Source organism: Astatotilapia calliptera, chromosome 9, assembly GCF_900246225.1.
Source record: "Astatotilapia calliptera chromosome 9, fAstCal1.2, whole genome shotgun sequence".
Lineage (NCBI taxonomy): Eukaryota > Metazoa > Chordata > Actinopteri > Cichliformes > Cichlidae > Astatotilapia > Astatotilapia calliptera.
In genome coordinates, this window is record NC_039310.1 from 3,621,236 (window position 1) to 3,639,136 (window position 17,901).

General features: G+C 44.0%; 1 protein-coding gene across 2 annotated transcripts in view; it reads left to right on the forward strand.

Annotated features, from left to right (window-relative positions):
• Positions 1 to 4,479: 4,479 nt before the first annotated feature.
• Positions 4,480 to 17,901, forward strand: part of palmdb (palmdelphin b) — an 89,717-nt gene continuing 76,295 nt past the window's right edge. For both annotated transcript variants that reach the window (XM_026179202.1, XM_026179203.1), the window contains exon 1: positions 4,480 to 4,602. The gene's annotated coding sequence lies outside the window, so the exon portion shown is untranslated. The remainder of the gene's footprint in view (positions 4,603 to 17,901) is intronic.

Genomic DNA, 17,901 nt, shown 5'->3' on the forward strand with positions numbered 1-17,901 from the left:
AATAAAACAGGAAACCAGACAGAAAAAACAGGAACTAGTAACATATAAGGAGTGTTTGTATCGAGGCTGTGTGTGACGTGTAAAGGACCAAAATAACACCTATATGAGACACATTTTTAGCTTCTAATGTCAGAGATTCTGCAACTGGCTTTGGGCTGTGCAGGGCTCTCTCTTCCAGAAGATGATTGAATAAAGAATTATAAATGTTTTGACCACTCTGAGTCGGGTTTTCTCTGTTCTACCATGGGGATCAAAGAATCGGGGTTAATAGGGTACAAACTGAACTTCAGTGAAAGCAAATGCTATCCTGTTAATGACCTGGCTCTTCAAATACAGAACAGTCTATACCTTTCAAAACAGCCCAAAACGGCTTTAAGTATCTAGGCATGAATATAACATGAGATTTGCACAATCTCTATGAAGAAATTTTCTGCCCACTACTTGAAAAGGTCAAATCAGACTTAAAGAAATGGAAGCCACTTCATTTATCGTTGGCAGGGAAGGCAAATTGTATAAAAATGAACATACTCCCCAAGTTTCTTTATCTATTTCAGTGTATCCCACTTTACCTTCCAAAATCATTTTTTAAATCTATTGATAAAGCTCTGATCTCATTTATATGGGATGGGAAAAATCCTAGAATACGGCTGGATTTGTTACAGAGGCCTAAAAACCTAGGCGGCTTATCCCTTCCAAATTTCGACCATTAATACTGGGCCTCAAATGTTCAAAAAATAATTTAATGGTTCCACACCCCAGATGAAGATTGGTGCCAAATTGCAGCGGCATCTTGCATTTCCACCTCCCTTAGAGCCTTGGTCACCTCCAGCCTTCCAGTTTCCTCACGGCAGCACACCACCAGTCTTATAGTTATTAACACCCTCAAAATATGGGTTCAATTTCGAAAGAACTTTGGGTTTAAAACTCTTCTCCATTTGAAACCTATTCATAATAATCACCTTTTCCCTCCCACCACATTAGACTGAATTTGCTCTTTGTCATTTGTCATTAGTGACAGGACCATGCCCGGGTCTCCCGGCTTGGTCTCCTGCCCTTGATGGATTTCTATCGGGGCCACCCCACCACCCCCTACCCTGCCAATTCTTTCCTCCCCATCCCCAGTTGGCTCAAATTCCCACTCCATCACACCACCACACATGCAGCTCCTTGAGGTACAGGTGCGTCACTGAGGTGGCCCCTCCTGGCCACCTGTGCCTCAATTTTATTCCACGACTTAGACACATTACTCACACTCTCATAACATATACATATAGGGCCTTGGGGGTGGGCACGCCCAGAGGAGGATCTGTTTATTCAGCCTCAGCTCTGGCACCGGTGCCCACCTCTCAATTTGAAATACATGTAGACACTGAAGGTTCTCGGTAGAGGTGGTGTTGACACCAGCTGCTGTCTGGCAGAGAGTTGTTGGTACGATGCCCCTGTTTTTAAATCCACTTTAGAATGTCACACGGCAACACCACAATGAGAGAGCATAATGAAGGGGGTCTTCACACCCCCGTTCTCTGTTCGCCATCAGCAAGGAGGAGGAGGCCGTCTGGCCGGGGTTTGGGCTGTTGGGCTTCCCTGCTGCTGCTTCTTTCCCTCTCCTTCTGTCTCTTCCCAACTTCTCTTTTCTTCATCTTTTCCTTTCCCAACTCCCAGTCCTCTCCGTTCTGATTGTAATAACTTAAAAGTAGATAATAAAGGACAGGGAAAAAGAAGGAAAAGGAAAGAAATGCAGAATCAGAGGAATACTAGGGAACACACATCTCACAAAGATATGATGTTGGAGTTTTCTTTGTTTTCTTTGTATTATTGTAGGGTCTACCTTACAATATAAAGCATCTTGAGGCGACTGTTGTGATTTGGTGCTACAACAAATTGAAAGCTTTGAGTTCCTTGTAAATATGGTCACCACATAGAGCCAGGTAGTCCAGTTTCACTGTCATTTTTAGCAGGCCCATTCTCATCACGTTATTATCCCAGCTCATCAACACACAGTTACTACTGTAATGCTGGCAATGGTGGTTGGCACTCCTGTTCCTATAGCAACATCTGAAGTGGAGTGTTGTAGCTGCTCTAAAGATAGAGCCTTTGAAAAACAGCAGTTGGATGGTGGCATTCAGCAAAAACCTAAACTGACTGGTTACTGCAGAGAATGAATGAGGCCGTATAAAGTGGCAAAAAAGTAGAAAAAGAAATAATTTTCACTCTGCGATATATGGTAGATGACACACATTTAAGGTAGATTCCCCCACTGAACAGTGACAATCATGGATTACATGATGTATTGTATGATTACGTACCTGTAGTTTCTACCTGGTTATCGGTTTACTTCTCTAAAATATGAAACAGGCCTTTCAGCCATATGTAACAGAGTCACTGTATTTAGGCTATAAAATCTAAACTCATATTCACTAGAATTTTCCACATTCATATGATAGTGTAACCTGGACCAAAGTAAAACTGTGAAATCCTCTGATGCCCTGTGTATTGATTTCATATGACTGTCGTTTACTAGCCTATCCATAACAGCCTGTTGTCAATCAAAAACTATTAATAACACATAAAAGCCGTCTGAACAGATCAATAGAGTCTTTGCTTTGATCTTTATACTCAGTGTGACAGTGATAACTGCTAAAGAAGAAAAGGTCCACTTTGCCTTGTACACAGTAGCCGAGGGTTTGCCTGCAAGCCCTAAGACAAATTTTTGCTGTATGTCATTCACCTTCACTCACTCCTGAATGTTTAATCGCCGTCTCCAATATCAATCAATTTTTTTTTAAATTGAGGATTCTCTACAAAATGCATGGCAAATTGTACAACAGTGTGCTGGAGTTCAGACAACGTAACACTGACATGAGCTGAAAACAAAAAGAAGTAGGTTTCCATTGCACTGTGTGTGTGGGTGGGTCGGTGGGTGTGTGTGTGTGGGTCGGTGGGTGGGTGTGTGTGTGTGGGTCGGTGGGTGTGTGTGTGTGGGTCGGTGGGTGGGTGTGTGTGTGTGGGTCGGTGGGTGGGTGTGTGTGTGTGGGTCGGTGGGTGTGTGTGTGTGTGTGGGTCGGTGGGTGTGTGTGGGTCGGTGGGTGTGTGTGTGTGTGTGGGTGTGTGTGTGTGTGGGTCGGTGGGTGTGTGGGTGTGTGTGGGTCGGTGGGTGTGTGTGTGTGTGTGGGTGGGTGTGTGGGTGTGTGTGGGTCGGTGGGTGTGTGTGTGTGGGTCGGTGGGTGTGTGTGTGTGTGTGGGTCGGTGGGTGTGTGTGGGTCGGTGGGTGTGTGTGTGTGTGTGGGTGTGGGTGTGTGTGGGTCGGTGGATGTGTGTGTGTGGGTCGGTGGGTGTGTGTGTGTGGTGGGTGTGTGGGTCGGTGGGTGTGTGTGGGTCGGTGGGTGTGTGTGTGTGGGTCGGTGGATGTGTGTGTGTGTGTGGGTGTGGTGTGTGTGTGTGTGTGGGTCGGTGGGTGTGTGTGGGTCGGTGGGTGTGTGTGTGTGTGGGTGGTGTGTGTGGTGGTGGGTGGTGTGTGTGTGTGTGTGGGTCGGTGGTGTGTGGGTCGGTGTGTGTGTGTGTGTGTGTGGGTGGTGTGTGTGTGTGTGTGTGTGTGGGTCGGTGGGTCGGTGGGTGTGGGGTGGGTGTGTGGGTCGGTGGTGTGTGTGTGTGTGGGTCGGGTGGGTGTGTGTGGTGGTGGGTGTTGTGTGTGTGGGTGGGTGTGTGTGTGTGTGGGGTGGGTGGGTGTGTGTGGGTGGTGGGTGGGTGTGGGTGTGTGTGGGTCGGTGGTGTGTGTGTGTGTGTGGGTCGGTGGGTGTGTGTGGGTCGGTGGATGTGTGTGTGTGTGTGTGGGTGGGTGTGTGTGTGTGGTGGTGGGTGGGTGTGTGTGGGTCGGTGGGTTGTGGTGTGTGGGTGGGTGGGTGTGTGTGGGTCGGTGGTGTGTGTGTGGGTCGGTGGGTGTTGTGTGTGGGTGGGTGTGTGTGGTGGGTGTGTGTGGGTCGGTGGTGTGTGTGTGTGTGGGTGTGTGGGTGTGTGTGGGTCGGTGGATGTGTGTGTGTGTGTGTGTGTCGGTGGGTGGGTGTGTGTGGGTCGGTGGGTGTGTGTGTGTGTGTGGGTCGGTGGGTGTGTGTGTGTGTGGTGGGTGGTGTGTGTGTGTGTGTGGGTGTGGTGTGTGTCGGTCGGTGGGTGTGTGTGGGTCGGTGGATGTGTGTGTGTGTGTGGGGGTGGGTGTGTGTGGGTCGGTGGATGTGTGTGTGTGTGTGGGTCGGTGGGTGTGTGTGGGTCGGTGGATGTGTGTGTGTGTGTGGGTGGGTGTGTTGGGGTGGGATCAAGGGGCCGGGGGTGAGGGGGGGGTTCACATGTGTGGAGCAATTATTTGGCGAGTGGTATTTGTGGCGCATGGCTGGGCCTTGTGACAGACTCATAGACAGCAGAGAGGGAAAGAGAGAGAGAGAGAGCGGGAGGGAGGGGGGAGGAAGGGGAGGGAATCTTCTCAGTAAATCTGAATCTCTCTCAGCTTACACAATCTCCCGACAAAACCTCAGGCTCAGTAATGCTCGGTACACTGCAATAGTACCATCCGTACCCTTTCTGCTGCTCGAGGACACACAAAGCACAAATCTGGTGAGTAGATCTTTGTATCCTTGTACTGTTTGTGTTTGTCTCTACGTTAATATATGTGATGTATTTCAAGCTTTGTGTGGAATGTGGCTTTCACAGGTAGATACTCTTCTGTCAGACAGAGTGCTGCATGTAGAGCCCCCAGTGTTACAAACTACTTTGTACCATCAGTTACTTTGATGTAATGTATGTGTGGAACTGAAATGTCTCAAAAGGGTCTCTTGATTCTGTAAGCTTTTAATTCCTTTAAGCTGTCAGCTGTGTGCAACATCTCAGCGGGGGTCGGGTTTTAAATAACCAGTGTGTGTACTGATGCACTGGCACATACAGAGAGCAGCTAAAGAATCACTACGTTACATCTCTGAACATTATTCCACTGTCAGAAACAGAAAGAAAGACATTTGAAAGAGTGTGTGTGGGTGTGATGAATGTATATGCAAAGACACACATATATGCACTCCCACATACATACTGTTGTTTTGGGCTGCCTGCAGTACAGCAGTCATCCAGTGTCTTTTCCTTCCCACTCATTTCAGGTTGAGCTATAATTCAGCCGGTTTAAGGCTGCAGAGAGGAAATAATAATGAACTAGAGCTCGTTTTTACTAATTTCTCACAATTTGAAATGAGGGTTCAGTTTGTTCTGGTGAATGGTGCGGCTGCTCGGTTGTTTTGGCAGATAGTTTTCTGCGCAGTTTTTGCAGTGAAGGGGCCGGCTGCTCTTGGGAGTGTTGTTGCTATGGCAGGATACGCTTGCTCTGTGACAGTATTTAGATGGGTGGTATGTGCCTAAGTAAGATGCACATGATTGCCAGGACTCACCAGTACAATCTGCTTGACTTGTCCCTGGCTTTCAAAGTGGAGCTCGGGAGCATGGCTCAGGGTCATCCACTGATCAGAAGGTCAGTGGTTTGATCCCCTGCTCCTCTCGTCTACATGTTAATATGTCTTTGGCCAAGTGACTGATGCTAAATTGTCCTGAGGCAACTGACAGTTACACTAAAGTGCATGAAAGTGAGTCTCAGTGGATGCTGTGAGAGCATAAATGAGCACCAGTCCATTTACCAAATAATTAGAGAGGGTAAGAGTACAGACATGTTCCATCCTCTACACTGACAGTACACTGTTTATGCTGTCTGTCAGTGAATGAATCTAAGCATCATCAGGGTGATTCTCTTCATCTGGACGTATGCATCCAGACATCATCATCTTAACTTCAAATAAATCTTTGCTATACTTGATGTAACTCTGACCATGAGCACCAGAACCACTGTGCACCAGTCACACACTGTTTTCTTTCAAATCCATCACATTATTGCAAGCTAACCGATTTATGCTGCAGTAAGCTGCAGAGTATTTTCATGCAACCTTTAAATAGCACAGTTAGTCTTCCCCAGCTTGTTTTACAGCACAAAATGTCCAGTTTATCAAACACCACTGAGCAGTCCTTACCCTTAAATTTAAGCTCTCTCTCCTGTCCTGTCTTTCTTATCTTTCTCCATCTCTGAGTGAAGTTAGCTCTTTTGTTCTCTACCTGTGAAATACAGCGGCTGTACCTTTAGTTAGCAGACACTTTGTGTGACAAACTGTGAATGGACTGGTTCTTATGTAGGTCTTTTCTGCTCTATTTGACCAACTGAAGTGCTTGATGCAATCTTTGCATACTCAGATGGACACAGACAGTTTGTGTTGGTTGATGTTTGCTGAACTGATAACGCTGTATTTGTAATTATTTGCCACTTAAAAAACATAACTCCCTTTATCTTCCTCTCGCGCTTCTTTTGTAGCACTAGCTGGATGCTAAAGTACAGCAATTGCAACTTATAGACGCTCGTTCTGGTGTTGCAAAAAAAGAAAAATACTCCAAAACAAATAAACAAACAAACAAAACCACCCGTCGACTTTAACCCCTGACTATAGCACACGGTTTTACCTATTTCGTATCTTCTTATGTGACATACCCTGGTGATTACTACACAAACTGCGCTTCATCTGTTTGGGCTTAAATGCGTTTGATGTCTGAAGACATGCAGTGAAAAAATAGCTCTGCATTAAACAAAAAGAAACAAGCCTGTTTAGAAAAAATAAGGAGTAGAGAGTACAGATTTTTGTTTAAAATAAACATTTTCATTTTACACGTTGGTTTTGAGAAATACCGTTTTAACATGTTTAAACTGTTCAGTTGTGCTATTTCCTTTTTCTTAATTCTGTCTCTGGCAGCTTTTGCAAACAGAATTATGATCTGAATGCACTGCCATTCCGAGATCAGTTCTATTTATTCTCTATAGGCTCCTCTTGTTCAGGGTTTTTCTGCTTATTTCTTCATTTCTATTCATGTTATTTCAGTTATTACATTATATATGGAATACGGTATGTACGCCCATTTCCTACACCCTGCGACAGGGGCTGTAGGAAACCAATAGGATGGTTTTCTAGACCAGTGTTGATATTTCCATTTACAGTAACTCTGCTCTGGGACCTGCATACATGGAAAGCAGGAGGGCAGCGACAGCAAGATCTTTAGCACAGACCATAGCATCAATAGCAGCAACACAGCCATCAACAATGTCCCAGAGCACCGTTGAGTGAAGGGTAGCACCCATTGCCCCCACCACAGAGTAGCATGGACTGTGCAGAACCAGTTGTCCACTCAATTACAACAGAGACACAAAGCAAAGGGACAAGACACACTGGTCTGGGTCTGGGAAAAGCTGCACCCAACTGTTGCTCCCTCACCCAGACATCCCACCACATCCAACGGGCCTGCGGGCATCCATGAGCCCCCAAGGCCCAGACCAAACATCCCAACATGGGCCAACCCACCCTACAGGGCGAGGCAGCCAACCCCGTGCTAGGAGGGACCCAGCCAGAGACCAGGCAACCCTGAGCACCAGGTCCCCAGGCCCCGCACCCAGACTCACCCAGAAGAGGCCAGCCACTCAGCTGGGGGCCAGGAGCCCCCACCACAAGCACCCCAGGTCCCACATCCCAAGAACACTAGGTAGTACCCTAGACACTCCAAAGCAACAAACCCAGCTATCCAGTCCACTGGGATCTGCCAGACCCCTGGAGTCCCAGAGACCGCTTTCATCCATGTGCAAGTCAAACAGGGAAACGAGAGTACAGCCGACCACTGCGACTAGTTGGAATTGGTCAGTGGACCCAGAGAGACCGCTGCAACCCATCCAGATACTAATGGAAGAGGGAAATATTAATTGATGTTAACAATGTATTTCACCTTGATAAAGTGCTGTTTATCAAGGTGATGATAGTAAAGGCACATGGTGTTGGCCTGTGCACTGCTAATCCATCACAGATAAGATTAAGGAGGGAGGAGCAGGGATTAAAAAGCAAGAGGATGTTGACTGAGTGGCCAGACAGAGAAGGAGGTTTTGGAATCATGTCACTGGGCCTGGAGTCTGACACCGATCAAAGCACTGGAATAGAAACCTAAGACAATGTAACTGGTTAAAAAGAATTGTTTGATTTTAATTTTAATTTACAAAAAATGTAAAATAAACATATTTGACAAAGATTTGATAAGGATTAAAAATGTAAAAAATTCATAAAAGAAAGGGGATCACTTATTGGATTGTGTTTATGTTTGCAAGCATAAAATAAATATATAAATATATGTACTATAAATAAATCCCTGTGGTTGTGTGAGTTCTCCGTCTTCCTACAGTGCAGAGACATGCAGTTAGTGGGGTTATATGCTGATTTTAACTTGCCCATAGGTGTAAATGGTCATCTGTCTCTCTGTGCTAGCCCAGCATCAGGCTGGCAGCCTGTCCAGGGGTACGCTGCCCTTTGCCCTATGGTAGCTGACATAGGGTCCACCTCTCTGCAACCCTGATAAGGATAAGTGGAAGGGAATGGACGGACAAATTGAATGCTACATCAGATGTATGTGCAGAAAGCAGTGAGTATGTAAAAGTGTATTAAAAGCGTGTCAGGTGTTTAGGAGTCTAATGGCAGCGGGGAAGAAAGACTTATTTAGCCTACAGGTCCTAGATTTCACACTTCTGTATCTCTACCTGAGGGTAGACGTATGAACACCTTGTTTTAGAGGCTGATGGGGTCTTTGAGGAGGGAAGTAGCTATCCTGTGGATTCTGTGATGGTAGACGCTCAGCAGAGAGGGCAGTGGAGTCCTGATAATCTTTACAGCAGTCTTCAACACTTTCTGGAGTCCATAGCATAAGTGTTGCCATACAACACTGTTATGAAGCTGATCAACATGCTCTCAACCACACAGCTGAAAGAGTTGCTGAGGATCATAGGCAAGATACCAAACTTCCTCAGCCTCCTCAGAAAGTATAGCTGCTGTTGAGTCCTCCCAACCAGCTGTATGCTGTTAAATATCACTGATGCTCTTCAGTGCCTGGTGCCTGTCTCCTCACCTCCATTCTGTAGGCTGCTTTATCACCAGCAGTGGTGAACGTTGGGATGATGTTATCCTTGTGACAGGAAACACAGTAGCCTGTGAACAGGCTTTTGGTGAGGAAAAGGTTCACTACACTGAGACTACACTGTAAAATCTGTCAGTGGATTCTAGATTTTTGATTATAAGGGGTGTAGGAGCCATTTTTCAGTTGATACCTTATGTATGCCACTAGAGGTCATTTTTTGAGTTTTTGGTATGGTGAAGGTTTTTAAGGTAGACGCACGTAATCAGCATCAGGTGTGTTGTTAATCGGAAGAAGGCAAACAGTTTGTGACCGCTGCGCTGTTGTGTAAAATTGTGTTGGGATAAACATCTAAAGTACAACTGGAGTTATTGGACTGTTTAATAAATTCATGCATACCAGTGACATCATGTCACCCCCGTCACACCGAACGCCTCAGTGGCTTCAAGTGTAGGCTTAGCCTCTACGTGGTACAATATTTTATTTTTGATCTTTAATTAAGTCCTGCCATTAATTAATTCTTCCATCTTAAATATGATCAACCTATCTCTAATAATCAGCTATGTACCACAGGCCTTCAAGCTGGCTGTAGTTAAACCTTTACTCAAAAAGCATATCTAGACCCAGCAGTCTTAGCTAATTATAGGCCAATCTCCAACCTTCCTTTATATCAAACATCCTTGAAAGAGTAGTTGTCAAACAGCTAACAGATCATCTGCAGAGGTTTATTTGAAGAGTTTCAGTCAGGTTTCAGAGCTCATCACAGCACAGAAACAGCTTTAGTGAAGGTTACAAATGATCTTCTTATGGCCTCTGACAGTGGACTCATCTCTGTGCTTGTCCTGCTAGACCTCAGTGCAGCGTTCGATACTGTCGACCATAATATCCTATTAGAGCGATTAGAACATGCTGTAGGTATTACAGGTACTGTGCTGCAGTGGTTTGTATCATATCTATCTAATAGACTCCAGTTTGTGCAAACTCAATTGCACAGGGGGCCAAAACTCAAGGCAGACTTTAGGTCGCGGGCCAAACAAGATAAACATTTATTGAACACTAAAACAATGTTTTTTAAACATAAATATGAATAAAAGCAGACAGGAATATTATTCCAGATTAAATAAACTTAGAGAAAATAAACTTTAACTTTAAATATTTTGCTCTCCATAAAAATATATCCTGTCAAAATTATGCAAGTTAGAAATATGAACATCCTGCTATAACCCCAGAAAAAATAAATGAAAATTTTACTTTTAAGTAAATGCTAAAATACAAACAAATCAAAACAATGAGATTTTGTTGCTATTATGCCATTTTATAAAAAATAAAATAAACGTAACATATTTTGCTCTTCATAAAAATATCTCCTGTGAAAATTATACAAAATTCAAAATATGAACAAGATGCAAAACCACCCCCAAAAATATAAATAAAATTTCTGCTTTTCAGCAAAAGTTAAAATAACAACAAATCATAACATTCAGTTTTCTTTGCTCTTATGCCATTTTGCCAGAGCTGGATGCTTGGCATTTTTGTTTGTCAACAAGTTCGTTTAGGTTTGGTGTGCAGTGCGCTCAGTTTACCTGCAAAGTGCGCATTTGGGAACACTGTTGCGCCGACTTGGTTCAACATTACTTGGCAACAGGGAAAGTGAGGCAAGTTGCACTGGTGCATTTGTGACTCCCATAAGAGCAGCTTCACTTGAAACGCCTTCACCGCATCATACATGTCCATGAACTGACAGGTTTCCTTGCTGAGCTCAAAAACTCTGAACTTTTCCCCAACTCAGCCAGCGGAGCTCTGTATGATGAGGAATGTCGGCAAACTCTGAATCTATTTTCCACAAAAAAGACTGAAATTGGTGGTGATTTAAACCTTTAGTTTACAGTTTGCGTTACGGTGATCATTACATGCTCCATTTTATGACTTTACCACACAGCGTTTCCTGGTGTGTGATGCAGTGATATGCTGTTAACTCGCCAGTACAGTCCTCCTCCTGCATCTTTAATCACATCCTGCTGACTAGTGCACTTATTTCACTGGTAGTTACACTTTGACATACGTTTTCAAAAATGTTATCCCTCCCAGGAATTTTGGAACATTTTCCTAAACTTCTGCCCAATGTTTACAGCATTGATGAAACTTGATATAATCAAACATTCACCAGTGCTATTAGTAGCTTTTGGAAAATTTGTAATATAAAATACATTTTTAGGCTTGCTTTATATCAAATATAATAAAAAATGGGGTGGTCAAAAATATTAGCCCTATTTGCTTTCAAAACACTGAGAGTAATTAACCAATCAGCTTTGAAATCACATCTGTGCAGTCAATTGACTTCCTAACAAGATTCAATTGCATAAAAAGGGTGCAAAGAACAGGACACCTGAACACATGAGAGGAACTAGTGTTACTGACCATTGCCAAAAACAAAATAAATAATTCTGGAGTTCAGAAAAAAGATAGTAGAGGCTCATGATAAGGGGCAAGGCTACATTGCCATTTCCAAGTAATTCACAGTGTCTAGAAATGCTGTATGTTGCATCATTGCCAAGTACAAGGAGACGAATTCTGTAAGAAGCACACCTGGCCGTGGCCGTAAGCACAAGATTTCAAGAACTCTGGAGAGGAAAATAGTCACAGATGTCTGCAAGGAACCGCGGGCATCTGGAGTTGATGTTTCAAGGACCACAGTTGTGACTGCTCTTCATCGTGGTGGACTTCAGGGGTATCGTCCCAGAAGAACCCCTCTACTCAAAGAGCAGCACATCACAGCCCAAATGAGGTTTGCCCATGAACATTGGAAAGGTAAACATGAATTTTGGAAGTCTGTGCTTTGATCCGATGAGAATAAACTGGAACAGTTTCAGCACATAGTTGTTGTTTATGTTTGGTGAAGAAAGGCACAGGCCTTCAAGCCCAGGAACACAGTTGGGAACATCATGCTGCGAGGCTGTTTTGGAGCCTCAGGCACAGGGAGCCTTGTTTCATTGCATGACATCATGAAAAAAGAAATTATGTTGACATTTTGAAGGAGAATATGCAGAAATAATCTAGGCTTAGGTCGTCGCTGGGTCTTCCAATAAGACAATGACCCAAAGCATACATCAAAATTAGTCCAACAGTTCCTCAAGGATACCAAAAGCATGATCCCAGAGTGGACTGCACAGAGCCCAGACCTCAATCCTATTGAGAATCTGTGGCGAGTGCTCAAAGTGAATGTCCATGCTTGGAAAACATTCAATTTGGACTAGCTAGAACAATTTGCAATGGAGGAATGGGCCAGAATCCCTCAGGAGACCTGTGCCAACCTAGTAAAGAGCTACTCTAAGAGATTGTTGTCAGTTGTGGCTCAGAAAGTGTACAGTATTGACTATTAATGGCCATGGGGCTAATAATTTTGGATGTCTCATTTTTGCCCTTTCTTGTTTCAGCTTGGTGTATCAATAAAATATCCTAATTAAACTTAGTGGACATTGTTATTTTGGGAACAGATACACTATACAAAACACAGACTTGTTGTTAATGGTCATTTTCACACTTAAATCAGGTGTATTCTCTGATTTCATAACGGGGGCTAATAATTTTGGCCTCAACTGTACTTTCATCCACAACAAGAGAGTATGCAATAAAGTCTTTGCTTCTTTCACACAACTGTGTTCTTAAATCAGTGGCATCCTCACAAACCCGATGAGCAGTCGTATTTCTGCTCAGGCTCACATTTACCAAAATCTGCGTTTTGTCTGGAGACATGACATCGCGTAGACGTAAACATATATTCATCCTCCCACCGGGCGCTGAAAGGCTCTGCTTTAGGAATCAACTTTTCTCTTCGCCATTGTGAGGGGTTAGCTTGGCAAACACAGAAGTTTGACTTGATTGAGGCAGGAATGTTCCCAGGTAGCCTAGCGTTTGGCAAGGAGGCTGCAGCGCTTCATTATTGGATCTGTAGTTTGTGTGTTATTAGCACCTCATATCGCCAGGCCATGCATAACAATAACAATAAATCTCTATAAAATGATCTTGCGGGCCTGATAGAAATGTACGCTGGGCCGGATGTGGCCCGCGGGCCTTGGGTTTGACACATGAGATGTAAATGGAGAGTCTTCTTCACACGCTGAGGTTCATTATGGAATTCCACAGGGTTCAGTGCTAGGACCAATTCTGTGTACATTATACATGCTTCCCTTAGGCAGCATCATCAAAAGGCATAGCATACATTTTCACTGCTGTGCAGATGACACCCAACTATGAAGCCAGATAACACCCCTCTAATTACCGAATTTACTGCTTCTAAAATCAGATAAAACTAAGGTTATTGTGCTTGGCCCTAACCAGATAAGTGGTAAATGGACTGATTTTTATACAGGGAGTGCAGAATTATTAGGCAAATGAGTATTTTGTCCACATCATCCTCTTCATGCATGTTGTCTTACTCCAAGCTGTATAGGCTCGAAAGCCTACTACCAATTAAGCATATTAGGTGATGTGCATCTCTGTAATGAGAAGGGGTGTGGTCTAATGACATCAACACCCTATATCAGGTGTGCATAATTATTAGGCAACGTCCTTTCCTTTGGCAAAATGGGTCAAAAGAAGGACTTGACAGGCTCAGAAAAGTCAAAAATAGTGAGATATCTTGCAGAGGGATGCAGCAGTCTCAAAATTGCAAAGCTTCTGAAGCGTGATCATCGAACAATCAAGCGTTTCATTCAAAATAGTCAACAGGGTCGCAAGAAGCGTGTGGAAAAACCAAGGCGCAAAATAACTGCCCATGAACTGAGAAAAGTCAAGCGTGCAGCTGCCAAGATGCCACTTGCCACCAGTTTGGCCATATTTCAGAGCTGCAACATCACTGGAGTGCCCAAAAGCACAAGGTGTGCAATACTCAGAGACATGGCCAAGGTAAGAAAGGCTGAAAGACGACCACCACTGAACAAGACACACAAGCTGAAACGTCAAGACTGGGCCAAGAAATATCTCAAGACTGGTTTTTCTAAGGTTTTATGGACTGATGAAATGAGAGTGAGTCTTGATGGGCCAGATGGATGGGCCCGTGGCTGGATTGGTAAAGGGCAGAGAGCTCCAGTCCCACTCAGACGCCAGCAAGGTGGAGGTGGAGTACTGGTTTGGGCTGGTATCATCAAAGATGAGCTTGTGGGGCCTTTTCGGGTTGAGGATAGAGTCAAGCTCAACTCCCAGTCCTACTGCCAGTTTCTGGAAGACACCTTCTTCAAGCAGTGGTACAGGAAGAAGTCTGCATCCTTCAAGAAAAACATGATTTTCATGCAGGACAATGCTCCATCACACGCGTCCAAGTACTCCACAGCGTGGCTGGCAAGAAAGGGTATAAAAGAAGAAGAACTAATGACATGGCCTCCTTGTTCACCTGATCTGAACCCCATTGAGAACCTGTGGTCCATCATCAAATGTGAGATTTACAAGGAGGGAAAACAGTACACCTCTCTGAACAGTGTCTGGGAGGCTGTGGTTGCTGCTGCACGCAATGTTGATGGTGTTTGCAGGTGTTCTGTCTCTTTTTTCCATCTCTTTCAAGTATGGAGAAAAGTATCCTGAGAGATCAAGAAACTTCTGAAGGGGTGAAACAATCTCTGTGCCCATGCCAAAACACTTCTTCCTTTTCCAGCCTCCTCACAGCTAAGCCTCCATAGCTTAGGTGTGAACAAGGTCTTGTCATTAATATAGCTCACCCTGGTGCGTCATTATACGCAGCTGTCCTCACAGAAGCTGATGTATGATGTCACAACATCCGTATACTCTTCCAAACTGTTGGTAGCAGTCCTGAAAACCTCCATGTCAGTGCAAGCCGGACATGCCTGCATCATTAGTGCGCTACCTACATGTCTTCAATACACGTTTAGAGAGTTGTAGTTTCTACCAGTATGAAGGGATCAAGTAAACCATGAGATTCCTAATGCAGCATGAAGGACTGCATGGTAGGCATTGCTTACTGTGGTGTAACAGTAGAGTTGTCTGGTTGGGCATTGAATAACGTGTATGCATTTAGGGAGCTTCTGACTGAGGTTTCTTTGGTTAAAATCACCAAGGACAATGACTAAGGTGTCTGGCTTTGTCTCCCAGGCCTCCTGTATGTTGGCCTGTGGTGGAATATACACACCTACCACACTGAATGAAGTAAACTCATGTAGGGAGTAAAAAGGTTTGCAGTAAATGACTAAAGATTCCAGATGAGGAGCACAGTTTGAATAGTTATTTAAATAACACCATCATTACACCACTGTTTATGTAAAAACAGAAACCTCCTCAAGTCCTCAGGACTTGAAGCCCTGATGTTCAGGAGCTCATCTCTGGTGTAAGAAGTTTTGGTTGTTGTCTCTTCCACTAGTACCTACTTGGCTTAGCTCATCTTGTGTTTTAGGGTTTTTCATTAGGTGGTAGTACCTGGAACCAGGTTCTTTTTTTATGACCTACTTGGCTGGGGTTCCAGGTAAAAAAAACGTTTTATGAGGATGGCCTGAGGACCTGACATGCTCAGCTGCTTGTAGGGGTGGCTGTAGCTCGGGGGTAGAGCAGGTCACCTACTGATTGGAAGGTTGGTGGTTCAATCTCTGGCTCCTCCAGCATGTCAAGTATCCTTGGGCAAGATACTAACCCCAAGTTGCTCTCTGATGTGTTTGTGTGTGAATGTAGTTAGACAGCACTAAGTATAGAGAAAGTGCTTGTGAATGCTTTATAGAGCGCTTTGAGTACTCTGGGAGAGTAGAAAAGCGCTCTATAAGAATCAGTCCATTTACATTTGTGATAGAATACGTGATAAGCGCAGGAGAACCTGGAGAACACTTGATAGACATGAAAGGGTCTGGTGGCAGAACGATGATGGTCTGGGGAGGCATATCAAGACCCGATGATGGTTCAGTGGGTCCTGAATTCCTCCCCACGCATGACAATGCCCAGCCTCACGTGCCTGTATGCAGGCAGCTCCTGGAGGATGAAACAATTGATACCATTAACTGTCATGCCTGGCTGACCTAAATTCAGTAGAACACCTCTGGGAAGTGTATAGGAATTTCTTTTATTTATGTATTATTCACATTATTTTATTGTATGATGCCTTGGTGCCACTGGATTTTCACATGTCTCACACTCATACAGTTAGACAGACGTGGGGGTCTGGTAAGGAAGTTGGGAGAAGCAGACGACTCCACAGGAAGAATCTTTTGTCTCTTTGAGGACTCTGGGAGGCAGCAAGGGAGTGTGAACCTTGAGGTGTGAAACAGCTGTGTACTGCCTTTTGTTCCTGGAGAAGGTATTTAACTGAGAGCCATGCTGGGCTCAGACTCTGCTGACTGTCTGCCCCACGATCATGCAGGCTCTCCACCAAGCTTGGTTTTTCTGTTCTTTCAATTCAATTTCAATTCAATTTTATTTATATAGCGCCAAATCACAACAAAAGTCGCCTCAAGGCGCTTCATAGATGCAGAGAAAAACCCAACAATCATATGACCCCCTATGAGCAGCACTTTGGCAACAGTGGGAAGGAAAAACTCCCTTTTAACGGGAAGAAACCTCCGGCAGAACCAGGCTCAGGGAGGGGCGGGGCCATCTGCTGCAACCGGTTGGGATGAGAGAAGGGTTCTTTGTGTCTTGATTAAAGAATGTTAGCTACTGCTCACCGCTTGTCTGCAGGCTTTATTTAATGGAAAACGTCCACAACAGACGTTACACCAGGCTGAACCTCACACTGTCCAGAAGCTCAGGCATGACCAAGTCCAGATTTGGAGGAAACCCCCAAGGATCATAATAAAAGATCAATTAAAAATATAATTCTTTTTAGTATGTTAACAGAGAAATGTAGTCTGAGTATTGGAAATGTCTATTCTAAAGTCCAGATTTTGTGTGTGGACATGATCCACCATCAGCCTTTTATAGCCATGTCTGGGTTTGAGAAAATAAGATCTGTGTCGGTGATCTGTCATCGTCTTTCCATGATTGTGAACAATAATGAGTAAACACAGATTATTATTATTTGATTTTGCTGATAGTTAATTATATTAAATGCCGGTCAGAACATGATCAGTTAAATATAAATATGTTTAAGTTTAGTGTAAGACAATAATCATTTGAAAGACCTCACTGAAAACTGGTGTAGAAATGACCTTGAGAGATATGAGTGTGTGTGTGTGAGAGCGCACACACAGGACATAGATCTGTGAATGTCTGACTTTTAAAGTGTTTGATTTAGTAAGAAAGCAGATTGTATTGAGTAAACTGTGACTGACAAACACAGAGTTTAAGGTGAAAAGTATTTGGATTAAGACAGATTGTGCTAAAGTGAACGTGAAATCTAAACTGAATGAAGCTTATTATTACGTAACCGAATGTTTAAATATAACAGAATTTTCCATTTTAAAAGAAAGAAATAGAGAATGAAACGTTGTGGCTGAAGAGCGCTGGATCTGTATGTAAACACTAGATCCCAGAGAGAGGGAGGTGGGACAAGTGAGCAAAGTATAAACTGGAATGTCTGGAGATGTTCTGGGCCTGTTCCTGTGAGATCAGTACAGATCTCAGAAGTCCGCCTTTGGAAATTCCAGCAGAGATGCTGAGAAGGAGCAGACCACGATCGAAACTGTAGACTTGTAAAGTGGACGTGGCTCTATCTTCGCTCATCACTGCCATGTTGGAGTGTTTCCAGTAGCTCAAAGCAATGAGACGGACCACATCTTCATTGCTAGATGTACCTGTGTCCCTTCCAACGTCTCCCTACTCCACAGTAGGTTAAATAGATAAGGATGACTGATGGGATATGGCTATTATTTTGTGATACATATTATTTTTATTTCTGCTTTTGCTTTGCTCCTGCAAATTTACTTTAATAAAATCTCCCACAATTAAAGTCTAAATCGAGGACAA